The sequence below is a fragment of the Talpa occidentalis genome, unplaced genomic scaffold (assembly GCF_014898055.3).
Source record: "Talpa occidentalis isolate TD23 unplaced genomic scaffold, MPIMG_talOcc4v2.1 talOcc4.11, whole genome shotgun sequence".
Lineage (NCBI taxonomy): Eukaryota > Metazoa > Chordata > Mammalia > Eulipotyphla > Talpidae > Talpa > Talpa occidentalis.
The window spans coordinates 21,132,853-21,144,726 of record NW_023601104.1 but is presented as its reverse complement, the minus strand read 5'-3'; the positions used below and the strand labels follow the sequence as shown (position 1 = coordinate 21,144,726).

Here is an 11,874-nt window from a genome sequence, read left to right as displayed (position 1 = left end):
TCTGTGAACAAAGTTCTTACCTAAGCAGAACAAAATGTGTGTAGCTGCTAACCCTGAGTTTGCTCTCTCAGATGGGGGAAAAAACATAATCACTGGTTGCTACTCACTGTTTCCATATCTTAGGATTCAAATCTATAATCAGATGTGACTTTCTCTAATCAGGTGTCTATCTCACAGAAGTATTCCGTGTCTTACAAATGTGGATGGATGCTAGATGTGAACAATTTGAATGTTATCAAAAAGTACACATAAAAATCTTGAGTGTCAATTGACCTCCAACCCCCAAACATTGTCTTCTGTGACAAAGAGGAGAAATTACAACAAAATTAGGTACCACAGAATTATATCGGAAAAGACTAACATCAAATTAGCTAGTACACATCAAATACTACAGGGGCAAAAACCTTTGTTCACACCTATCTTTGCCTTGCAAGTACTTTCTAAAACTGGCTATGGGGAAAAGTAAACTACAATTTAACAAGTAAAGAAAAAACAAAGAGGCTTTCTCAGAGAAAATTACTTGACCTCTCAGTATCTCAATTTCCTGCATATAAAGTGGGACTAGAATTGCCTACTAAAGGTTTTTTTGTTTAAAACACACTCATAAATAATAAGGTGTGTTGCATGGTAGTCTCTCAATATCAGATTGCCCTTACCCAGGCCCTTCTTTGTATTTAAGTTTAGGAGTTGCCATAGAGATGACTTTCAGAGACCTGATGGGGTTAATGTAGATTTTTCTCTCCTCAACCTGGACTAATACAATATACTGAGGTAAGAGTGTCACAGATGTTTTTCTAGATATATTTCTGTGTATTGACATTTATATCCTCTTCCTGCATGTGTTTCTGACAATGAGGCTAGTGGTTCCAAAAATATGAAAAGAACAAAAAATAGATAGTGGGAGATTTTTAAAGGTTAAATATAATTTTAGGTAAGCCTGACTCTATTATAAGATACCTTCTTCACTCAAAAAGTACAAGCTCTTGAAAATCAGTATAACAAATGTTTCTCAAATTTTAATGTACATAAGAATCCTTTGAGAACTGTATTTAAAAATGCAAATTCCCAAGCCCTTCCAATAAAATGATTCAGTATTTCTAGAGCAGTGCTCCAGGAATCTGAATTTTTGCAAGCCCTTCACCTGGTCCAGGGATGATCTGAGAACAGTATCTCTGACATTCCAGGAAGCTTCCTGTAGGATTCAGCTTAGACTCCTGGAGAGATCACAAACCTCCAACTCTGGGATGTGCAATCCGAAGATTGCAGTACTGCAGTAAAGTTCATGGGGGCCTATACAGCATGCTACAGGGAAATAAAAGGAAAAAATGACTAAGTACTTCACATTATAATTAAACACATTTTGGAGAAATTAACCTACACAAATTACTTTAGATAACTTGCTAGATAACAAATTACTTTAGATAACTTGTTGTCTTATTTCTCTCTTATAACAATAGGCAAACAAATGCAAAGCCAAAAGAAACTTATAAAGATGACCTAGGTTGCCTCAATAAATAATTCCTACTCAGGTGCTAAATTTTTTGAACATCTTCCAATCTCCTTTCCAACAATAAGCAATAAAGGATTTAGGATATTAAGTAACTATCTGCCAAATAGTAGCAGGAAATTTACCTAAACAAAATGTTTCCATTCTATTTTTTCAGCTTGTAACATCCTCCAAACTGCACCGAACTAAAATACCCATTAAGTACTTTAAAGGCGCCAAGATTCTCTACTGCCGATGATAAGTCATTAATTATATTTTAATTGTCTATTCATTTCTTCATTCATCCCCCTCACCACAGTGTAAATCCCTTGAGAGAAGGCACTGTGTCCTGGACACTGCTCGCTCCCCACTGCATAGAACAGTTTCTAGCATAATAAATAGAATAGTTATGAATGACTTAATGGAAAATACCGTTAGTGGTTTACCCTGCATAAAAAAATAAAATCTAAGCTCTTTCACCACAATATCCTAAGCTCTGAATTCATCTCTCTAGCCTCATTTCCTATCTTTCACATCAGCCTGAGGTCTCTCTACACATCATACTCTCTATCATCCCTGTGGATTGACTCTCTCCATTTCCAGTTCTTGAAAGGTTATTTTCTTACCTGGCTAATTCCCACACATCCTTCTAGAGTCATTTAGCTTCTCCTCCCCTTTTTTTAAACTTAAGAACTCAGAAAATAGAAGAATTCTGGCTCTAGGCTCTTAAAGTACAATAAATATAATTCTGTTGGTCTTTAGTACTTTTGATAGTTCTTATACCAAATGTTTCTCAATAGAGTAATTTCTTCTGAAAACAGTTATCATTTTCTCCTGTCCTTCAAAATATGACATTCAGTAAATTGGCATTTTAATAAAAAAGAAAAAGCAAGCAAGCAATACTAATTATGTTAGAAAGTCTAAGTAGTTATAACCTGGGTAGTAGTTTTTGAGATGGAAAATAATATTAAATTAAGAGTTTGGTTTTCATCTATACTTCCAACCTATTCTTTTGGTTAATTTCAGTTCTTACACATTTACTTTATGAAAATATCCACAAAGTTGTACTGAATTACATAGAAAGTCAATCCCGCTGACAAAACTAAACTATCTATTCAGAAGAAACTGTCATTTTCCTGGGCCTCCCTGGTGGTACGAGGGGTTAAGCACAGTGCTGTGAAGCAATCCGGCCTCTGCAGCACGAGTCTGACGCCCTGCTGGCCATGAAGCAGCCCACATGGCGAAGTAAACCTCTCCTGTCTCGCCCGCTGCTCCCCTCAGCAGTGTATTTCAGTCAGTCTGCCTGTTCTGTTTCCCACTCTGTCTCTGGTTAATCCTCTCACCCTCCTGCATCTCTGGCCTGTACCCAGCTCTTGTATGCATAAATAAATAAAAATTAAAAAAAAAGAAACTGTCACTTTCCAAAATTTCTCATATTTCTGAAGACAAAGTCACTGTGTCACTATATGGAAGCTGTGGCTTTCAGTGTTATACTGTCCATTTGTTTCTTTTTTAAAAAATATTGCAGTAACACTGCACTATAACATTATATAAATTTCAGGTATGACTCATTATAAACCAACATCTGTATAAACTGCATGATGTTCACCATTAAAAGTCCAATTCTATCCTTCATCATACAATTGAACCCTTTTACCCAATTTATCTCTATAGCAAAACCTAGAAGGTCATCTTCTGACTTTATCAATCCATCACCATGGAACAACTCCCAGACAATAGCAATCATCTCATGCAGTCATGATTTTCTGCAATAAGACATCTAACAGGAGCCTCTGATGGGTACAAAACACTCTATCAAGGGCCGTTAAGACAAGATCAAAGAAACACAGGTGCCCCTTTCAGGAAATAAAGAGCACTGCAGGATCATAATACTTCATGGGAATAAATTCCATTAGAAGTAGAAAGTGTGCAGTGGTATTACGTAGGACTGTAAGACCTCAAGAAAGGGAAAGGCTGCTTCCCACTTGGGAGAGGATTCAGAAAATGTTATGAAGAACTTTGAACTATGCCTTGAGAAATAGGGATTGAGTGTGGACAGGAGAAGATGCAAGAAAGGGTATCCTAACAACTGAGCACTGCTTTTGAGCTGAGAGCTGATAAATCAGCTCTCTAGTTTATTTGTTCATTCACTGATTCAAAAAAATATTAATAAAATACCTGCTTTGAGTCAGACTATTCTATGCTTTTAGTACACATAGGTGAACAAAATAGAGAGCTTAGAATGCAAAATTGTTCTATCCACTTCCTTTTCTCATTTTCACTTTGCAAATCTGGCAGCATATGATTCTGGAACACATCAGAGCATAGATTAAAGAGCCCAGAGCAGACCATATGGGCTGTTGTTGATTAACTGCACAAAAGTCATCACTGTAGGTTTGAGACCAAAATTTATACCTACATTTGGAAAGACAGGGGGCAAAAGAGAAAATACTATTTCAGGGTTTGCTCACACACAAAGTATAAGAAGCTAGAGCATTCATTACAACCTACTAGCCTCTGTGCTAATGATTAAAAAAAAATTAAATTGTCAAAATCATGAAATAATGAATTCGCATTTTTCTTTTTGGAGTTTTAAGAGACAACAATAATTAGGAAAACTGGAGCTATCTTAGAATGCCAGACATAAAACATTTAATATTAAAAATGATTATATTAAATGAAAATTATCTTTATACACCAATTAAAAGACATATGGACAGTGGATTAGAACACATGAACATATTTTATGCTTTCTACAAGTAACTTACTTCAAATAAAACAGGTATACTGAATGTAAAAGAAAAGACAAAGATAATGTGTGAAAATCAATCAAAAGGAACAGGTTACATTAATATCAGATAAGATACAGGTTTCATAGGAAAGGAAATTATCAGACAATGCGAGAGACATTACTTATAGATAAAAAGGTCAATCCACCAAAAAGAGAGCACCCTAAATGAACCTGGATCAAATACAGATATGTAAAATATGTAAAGTAAGAACTTAAAAAACTAAGTGAGAAATAGACAAATCTACAATTACAACTATAGATTTTAATCTGACACCTATCAAAATTGGATAAAACCACCAGACAAAAAAATAACAAAGCTAAAGAAGATTTCAACAACAGTATCAAGCAATAGACACTAATTGACATTTGAAGAACAATCCTCCCAATAATTGTAGAATATACATTCTTTTTGAGCACCCACAGTATAGATATCAAAATTGGCCACATTATAGACTGTAGAGTAAATGCCTACAAATTTAAATGAATTGAAGGCACTATAGTGTATTTTCCATCCATGAGGAAATCAAACTAAAAATCAGTAACAGAAAAATATAGGGAAAAATCTCCAAAAGCTTGGACACTAACCAATATACTTCTAAATAGCCAGTGAGTCAAGTAAGAAGTCTCAATGGAAAATTTTAAAAATAGATAGAACAGAACAAAAATGAAAGTAAAACATAATCAAAATTGTGGGAAACAAAGAAGGCAACACTGAGAGAAAAAGTCATAGCACTAAATGCACACAATAAAAAGTCTCAAATTTGTCATCCGAGTTTCCAGGGCATCTCTTAAAAAAAGGAGCATAAAGTAAGTCCCAAGCTAGCAGAAACTTAGAAACAACAGAGATATGTGTAAAAAAAAGCAATGCAACTTAAAACAGAAAAATAATAGAGAAATTCAATGAAACAAATAACTTGTTCTTTGGAAATATAATAAAGATTGACAAATTTTTAGCAAGACTAACAACTAAAGAAAGAGATGAACAACTACAGATTCTTTAGCTACCAAAGATGTAGAGTACATAATACATGAACTTTACCCCATAAGTTGACACCTTTGATTAAATATATCAATTTCTCAAAAAAAAAAAAAAACTACCACAACTCACAAGATGAAATAATTTTAACAACCATATACAATTAAAGAAATTGAATACATTAATACAAACCACACTAAAAAGTTCATCTCCAGACTCAAGTGATTTCACTGGATAATTCTATCACATCTTTAAAGAAGAATTAGAACAAATGTTACATAACTTATGCCAGAAAACAGAAGAAAGGATACTTCTCCACTCATTTTACAAAGCTAGCAATAGTTTGACACCAAAATTGGACAAAGAAAGTACCAAAAGAAGGGATTATAAGCCAATATGCTTCATGCATCTAAATGTAACAATAGGTAGCAAAAATATAAGCAAATAAAATTCAGCAATATATAAAAAGAATTATATACTATAACCAACTGATATTTATTTCAGGGTTTCCATATTGGTACAGTATGTGAAAATTAACCAATATAATTCACTACATTAACAATTGAAGGGATAAATATTACATTATCATATACATTGTCATATCAATAGTTGCCAAAACAAACATTTGACAAAATGTAATATTCATTCATTTAAAAATGCAGAAAAATAGAAATTTCTGCAAACTAATAAAGAGCAAGTATAAATAAAATCTTATAATAATTATTATATTTAATAGTATAAAACTGTATGTTCTTCCCTAATGATTGGGAACAATGCAAGAATGTTTAGTCTTACCACTCTTATCCAACTTAACATTGGAAGTGGTAGCCAAAGCGATATGGTAAAAAAGAGAATTCAAAAACATAATAATATATAGGAGGAAATAAAACTGTCCTTACTTATCATACATGCTTGTCTATGTAGAAAATCTCAAGGATTCTACCCTCCCAAAATAAATCTTCTAAATCTAATATGTGAATTAAACAAGGTTGCAGAATACAAGATAAACACATGCAAAACAGTGGTATTTCTATATACTAGCAATATATAAAGGCAATCAAAATTTAAATATACTACTATTTCAAATTGCTCATGAAATTGAAATACTTAGGTATAAATCCAAAATATGTGTATAGAACTTTATGCAGGTTTATATAACACTGGTGGAAGAAATCAAAGAAGACATAAATAAATGCTTTGATGTACAATATTCATGAATTGGAAGACTCAGCACAGTACAGTACAGATGTCCAATCTCCCCAAACTGATATCCAGATTCAACACAGTTGTTATCAAAATTGCAGCAATAATTTTTATAGACAAGTTTATTCTAAAATTTATATGAAAAGGAAAGGAAACTAGAATAGCTAAAACAATTATGAAAAATAATAAAGTTGGAGGCACCAATCTAATTTTGATACTTATTATATAGCTATTTTAATTAAGACTATGATATTAGCAGACAGACAGACATACAGATCAATGGAACTGACTATTAAGGAAACTTCCTCAAATACCAAATTTAAAGGAAAAAAACACAAATATGTCCAACTGATTTTTGACAAAGGTGAAAAGCAATTCAGAAAGGAAAGATAGCCTTTTCAACAAATAGTGCTGAAGCAGTTGGTATGGATAGGCAAAAAAAATTAACTTCAGCCTCGGACAGAGGTTTATACAAGAATTTATACAGAATTTTACTCAATAGAAAACTAAAATCAGTGGATTACTGATTAAAATGTAAGCTATAACACCATGAAATCATTTCAAAAAAAGATTAAATCTTCAGGGACCCACAAGTAGGCAAAACATTCTTACACTTGACACCAAAATCATCATCCATAAAAGGAAAAATTAATAAAGTGGATCAAAATTAAAAGCTTTTGATATGCACAACATTGTTAAAAGGATGAAAACTTATAAAATGGAAGACATTTTCAAATCTTATCACAGACAGAGCAAAAGGGCTAGTATCAAGAATATATATAATGAATTCTCAAACTCAATAGTAAAAAAAAAAAAAAAAAAAAGCATAAAAGACATAGACATTTCACCAAAGAAGGTATGTAAAGAAAATACATTCAAGATCATTAACCATTAGGGAGGTAATTTTAAAACCACAATGAAACATCACTATATTCCAATCAGAATGTTTAAAATAAAAGCTAGAGGCAATACCAAATGCTGGAGAGGATGTAAAGAAACTGGATCACATACATTGCTGGGAGGAATGTACAGTGTCATGTCCACAGGGTAACAGTTTGGCAATTACTTAAAACACTGACTATGTGACCCAGAAAACACATTCTTGAACATCAATCATAGTAAAATGACCCATGCATTCAATTTTTGTAGGGCTAGGGTATCAAGACTCAAAAACAATGAGGAGATGAGGTGAAAGCTCTGTGAAAATAGCATTTAAGGTCCAGTATCAATAAACAATTGTAGATACAAGTGAAGTTCTAAGGATGTTCTTGCATTATTAGGTATAACTGCAGGAAAGACATTGATAAAAGTATCTATAAGCCATATCTTGAACATTCAATAGAGAGTTACCAAATAGACAAGGATAGGGAGGGTACACAAAGCTGGGAAATTGGAGGAGCAAAGGCCCAAAAGCATGCATCAGTGTGGTGCAGTCAGGGAGATACATGACTAAAGCACACAATGCTAATTGGGTGTGTTAAGGCTAAAGGCCAGAGGAATAAAGACAGACCATATCACATGTGACATGTTAAAATTTTTTGGAGTTGGGCCTCCCCGGTGGTGCAGCAGTTGAGCGCTGGGTTGTGAAGCTGCCCGCAGCCTCTGCAGCACTGGTTCCATCCCCGGCTGCTCCCCAGCCGCCAGAGGAGGGTCCCACATGGCGCGCAGACCTCTCCTGCCACCCGCTGCTCCCCTCAGCAGAGAATTTCTTAGTCAGTCTGCCTGCTCTGCTCCCCACTCTGGCTCTGGTGAATTCTCTCACCCTCCCGCGCTTCTGACTGTACCCAGTGCTTGTATAAATAAATAAATAAATAAATAAATAAATAAATAAATAAATAAATAAATAAATAAATAAATAAATAAATAAATCTTTAAAAAAATTTTGGAGTTATTCAAAGCTCATAGGTCTGCCCAGTGGGTTTTATATACCAGTGCTATTGTGACTTGTGCTAGAATACAGGGAATAGTATTAGAATGTCTAATCATATTTATTTTATTTTTTTTAAAGATTTACTTATTTATTTATATAAGCACTGGGTACAGTCAGAAACGCAGAAGGGTGAGAGAATTCACCAGAGCCAGAGCGGGGAACAGAACAGGCAGAGTGATGAAATACACTGCTGAGGGGAGCAGCGGTGGCAGGAGAGGTCTGTCATGCCATGTGGGACCCTCGCTGGTGGCCAGGGATCGAATTGGTGCTGCAGAGGCTGTGGGCAGCTTCGGAGCCCAGCGCTCAACTGCTGGGCCACCAGGGGAGGCCCTTATATGTATTTTAATGTATGCTTAATTTCAATTTTTGCATTTGTTTTATCATGCAATGTGTTTGGGCAATAACACATATTGATGTTTTGCAAGTGAACAAATATACATATTTAGGTGCATTTAATTAAACTTTTCCTTTACTAATGCAATACATTATCTACAAAGTTTGAAGACAACTGCTATTAAAATATAAGCAGTACCATAAAGAATTGTGACTTTTGCATTAAAAATGCCTTCATGGTAAGGGAGAACTCGGGCAGCAAATAGTATAGATTAGAGGCAAAGGAGAACAGTTAGGATGTTATTGCCATTGTCTAGGAAAAAAGGGACTATTATTGCAAGATTTTATCAAAAAATTAACAGGATTTAGTTTCTTATGAAAGAAAAGAAGTGAAAAGAGAGGGGCATTTGAAATGACACCTGTGTTATTGGACGGGGTTATTCAGGGGCAGCAACACTAGCCGTAGTAATTGGGAAAAGGGAATAGAGAAGCTTTGGTGGGGAAGGTAATAAGATCTACTTTTGGAACATTTTTAGTTGTGAAATTCCTTAACAATCAAATGAAAATGTCAATGATCTAGTTTGACTGGTGGGTTGTAAAGCTCTGAAACAAGATCTAACTTGGTGATAAAAATAACTAGGAGTTAACAGCTTCTATTCAGAAGCCCCACAAATGAAATGGAGTGTCCAGAAAGTGAAGTGAATAAAAAGGAAAAGAATTTCAAGGACAGAAACTAAGGGAATTCCAATATTTAAAGGAAATGCACAGGAGGAAAAGACAGAAAAAGAAACTCAGAGGAAAAACAAAAATTGTTAGGAACAACATAAGCAGAGACAGGAGTACGGAAGTCCAGGGAAGAGAGAGCTTCATGAAGAAAAATGATTTGTGTAATAGCCTTTGTAAAAAAAAAAAAATTCCTCTGATCATCCTGTTAACCTTGTCAAGTATTTATTAAGCACTTACAGTTAGAAAAAATTCATTAATTTTACCATCATAGGATTATGGATGTGAACTACAATTTAGAAGAGAATATCTGTGAACAGTATTCTCAATATTAAACATTTTTGTCTTTGTTTCACTGTCAGAGGTCAGCACAGGTAACCCCAAATCCAGTATATGATAAATTAAGAGCAACATGAGTTGCATGTTCTGTGAATCATTAAAAAACTCTGACACTGATGTTGTCCAGATGTTAGCAAGTAATCAAGTTAATCATCTCCATTTTGGTAAATGACTTCATATCTACTACATGAATCCCTGACATGAATCACAACACCAGGGACCTGACTCTCCTTGTAGCACACAAGCTGCATGTGGCACCAGGGCACACTTCCTACTGGCAAAATAGAAAATAACGTTACCCAAGACACAGCTCAATTAATTTCATCTTTCCCAGTAGTGTACTAAGATTCTCCAAAAAAAAAAAAAATCAACCAGCTGTATACTTTTATTTATCTTAGCAATGAATTAGAAAACGCAAGCTCAACACATAAGCTAGAATTCAAGGTGCCCTCTGAATCAACTCTTCATTCTGAATCACACAGGAAGGCGTATGTGGTTAGAAGCAAGGAATCATGATTGATCAATCCACACACACACACACACACACACACACACATTGTAATACAAAGGTTAAGGTTACAATTAATAAACAAAAAAGGAAAAAGAAAAAAAAAAGTTCCTGCCTGGAATGGCAATCTCATCTGGTTCTTTCCCTGGGAAACCTCTTGATTAAGTGCTTTTTCCAAATAGACACATTCATTTCAGGACAAACCCATTAGACAATGACTAGATGGTATTTTTCATTTGATACAACAAAGTGTTCTCTGCAGAGATTAAAAATAACTGTATTTGGGTTTAAATCATTCCAGTACCTTGCTCTAGAAATTTTAAACTAAAAGCGTATCTTAAGATCTCAGACCTGAAACACATATCTGCATTGCTCAATGATATTTCCACATCATTGGGCTAACATTTACAGTGTGTCTTTGGTAAATGCTGAATGAAGACATTAGGATACAGCCTTAAATCTGTACATCATATTGATTCTGTCAGGCAGTGAGTATGTGTGAGTACAGACAGCAAAGACACAAGTAAAATTCGAGAAAGTCTACTGAGGAGCAATTTTCCTTAGCACAGATGGACCAATCAGGTTGTTTTTGAACACCAATATTCTCTATATTTAATCCACCACTGCCCTTGAGGGAGTCAAAATAGACCTCTTTCCAGAAAATCTTTTAAAACTGTGGTTGTTTTTTTCAAAAATAGGCTACCAACATTTTACTCACTTTTCTAGACAACTGACTAGCCCTCCCATCAATAGATACAGATTATTTGCCCTCCATTTGCATCTGAGCTGCCCTGTGATTTTCTTTGACCAACAGAATGCAATGGCAGAGACATGTGTGGTTTGGGATCTAGCCATTAAGATGACTGGTAGCACACATTTGTGCTCTCTTGGAACCCAACTGCCAAGCTGTAAGGAAGTCTATGCTCTCTGCCAGAGACAGCAGTCATGGAGAGAAACCCTGGGAGATAAGACACCATATATAGAGAGAGGCCATGTGAGATCTGGAGGAGAATGGAGGCAGCCCAGCTGACAGTAAGCTTCAAGGTCCCAGACATGCAAGAGAGGACGTCTTGAATGTTCCAGTTTAGCCCAGTTGTCTACTGAATGCAGCTAACTGAATGACTCTAACTGGAGCAAAAGGACAACTATTCAACCATTGGAATGACAAGAAATAATAAACCATTGCTTTAAGTTCATGTTTCAGATGATGTTACATAGTAATAGAAAATTACAACAAATGACAACAGTCCTCCTGTCTTCTGTCACCATTAGGTCTCTTTTTAAAAATACTTTTCTTAAAGAAAAACTACCATTTCTTTCCTATACCTGTGGTGCTGAAGCCAGTTCTAGAATGAAGAGTTATTCTTTCCAATGGGTACAATGCCAGATAGTATAAATTTCACTATATTAGAGATAGCCTGTCTGTATTTACTATAATCTAATTCACTATATTGGAACAAATACATAGGCATTTTATTCTTCAAATTCTGCTGATTTTTATGTAGTCAGTATAAGAGCAAACTTCAAATTTAGTGTAGCCTCTCCCTACTACATGCACCTAAATGTATCATTCAGACCTAAACTG

At 34.8% G+C, this 11,874-nt stretch overlaps 1 long non-coding RNA gene across 1 annotated transcript in view; it reads right to left on the bottom strand.

The window, feature by feature from the left end:
- Window positions 1-1,273: 1,273 nt before the first annotated feature.
- LOC129146931 (uncharacterized) overlaps window positions 1,274-11,874 on the bottom strand; it is an 86,454-nt gene continuing 75,853 nt past the window's right edge. Inside the window, exon 3 of the long non-coding RNA XR_008554315.1 lies at window positions 1,274-1,302. This is a non-coding gene — a long non-coding RNA (uncharacterized LOC129146931). The remainder of the gene's footprint in view (window positions 1,303-11,874) is intronic.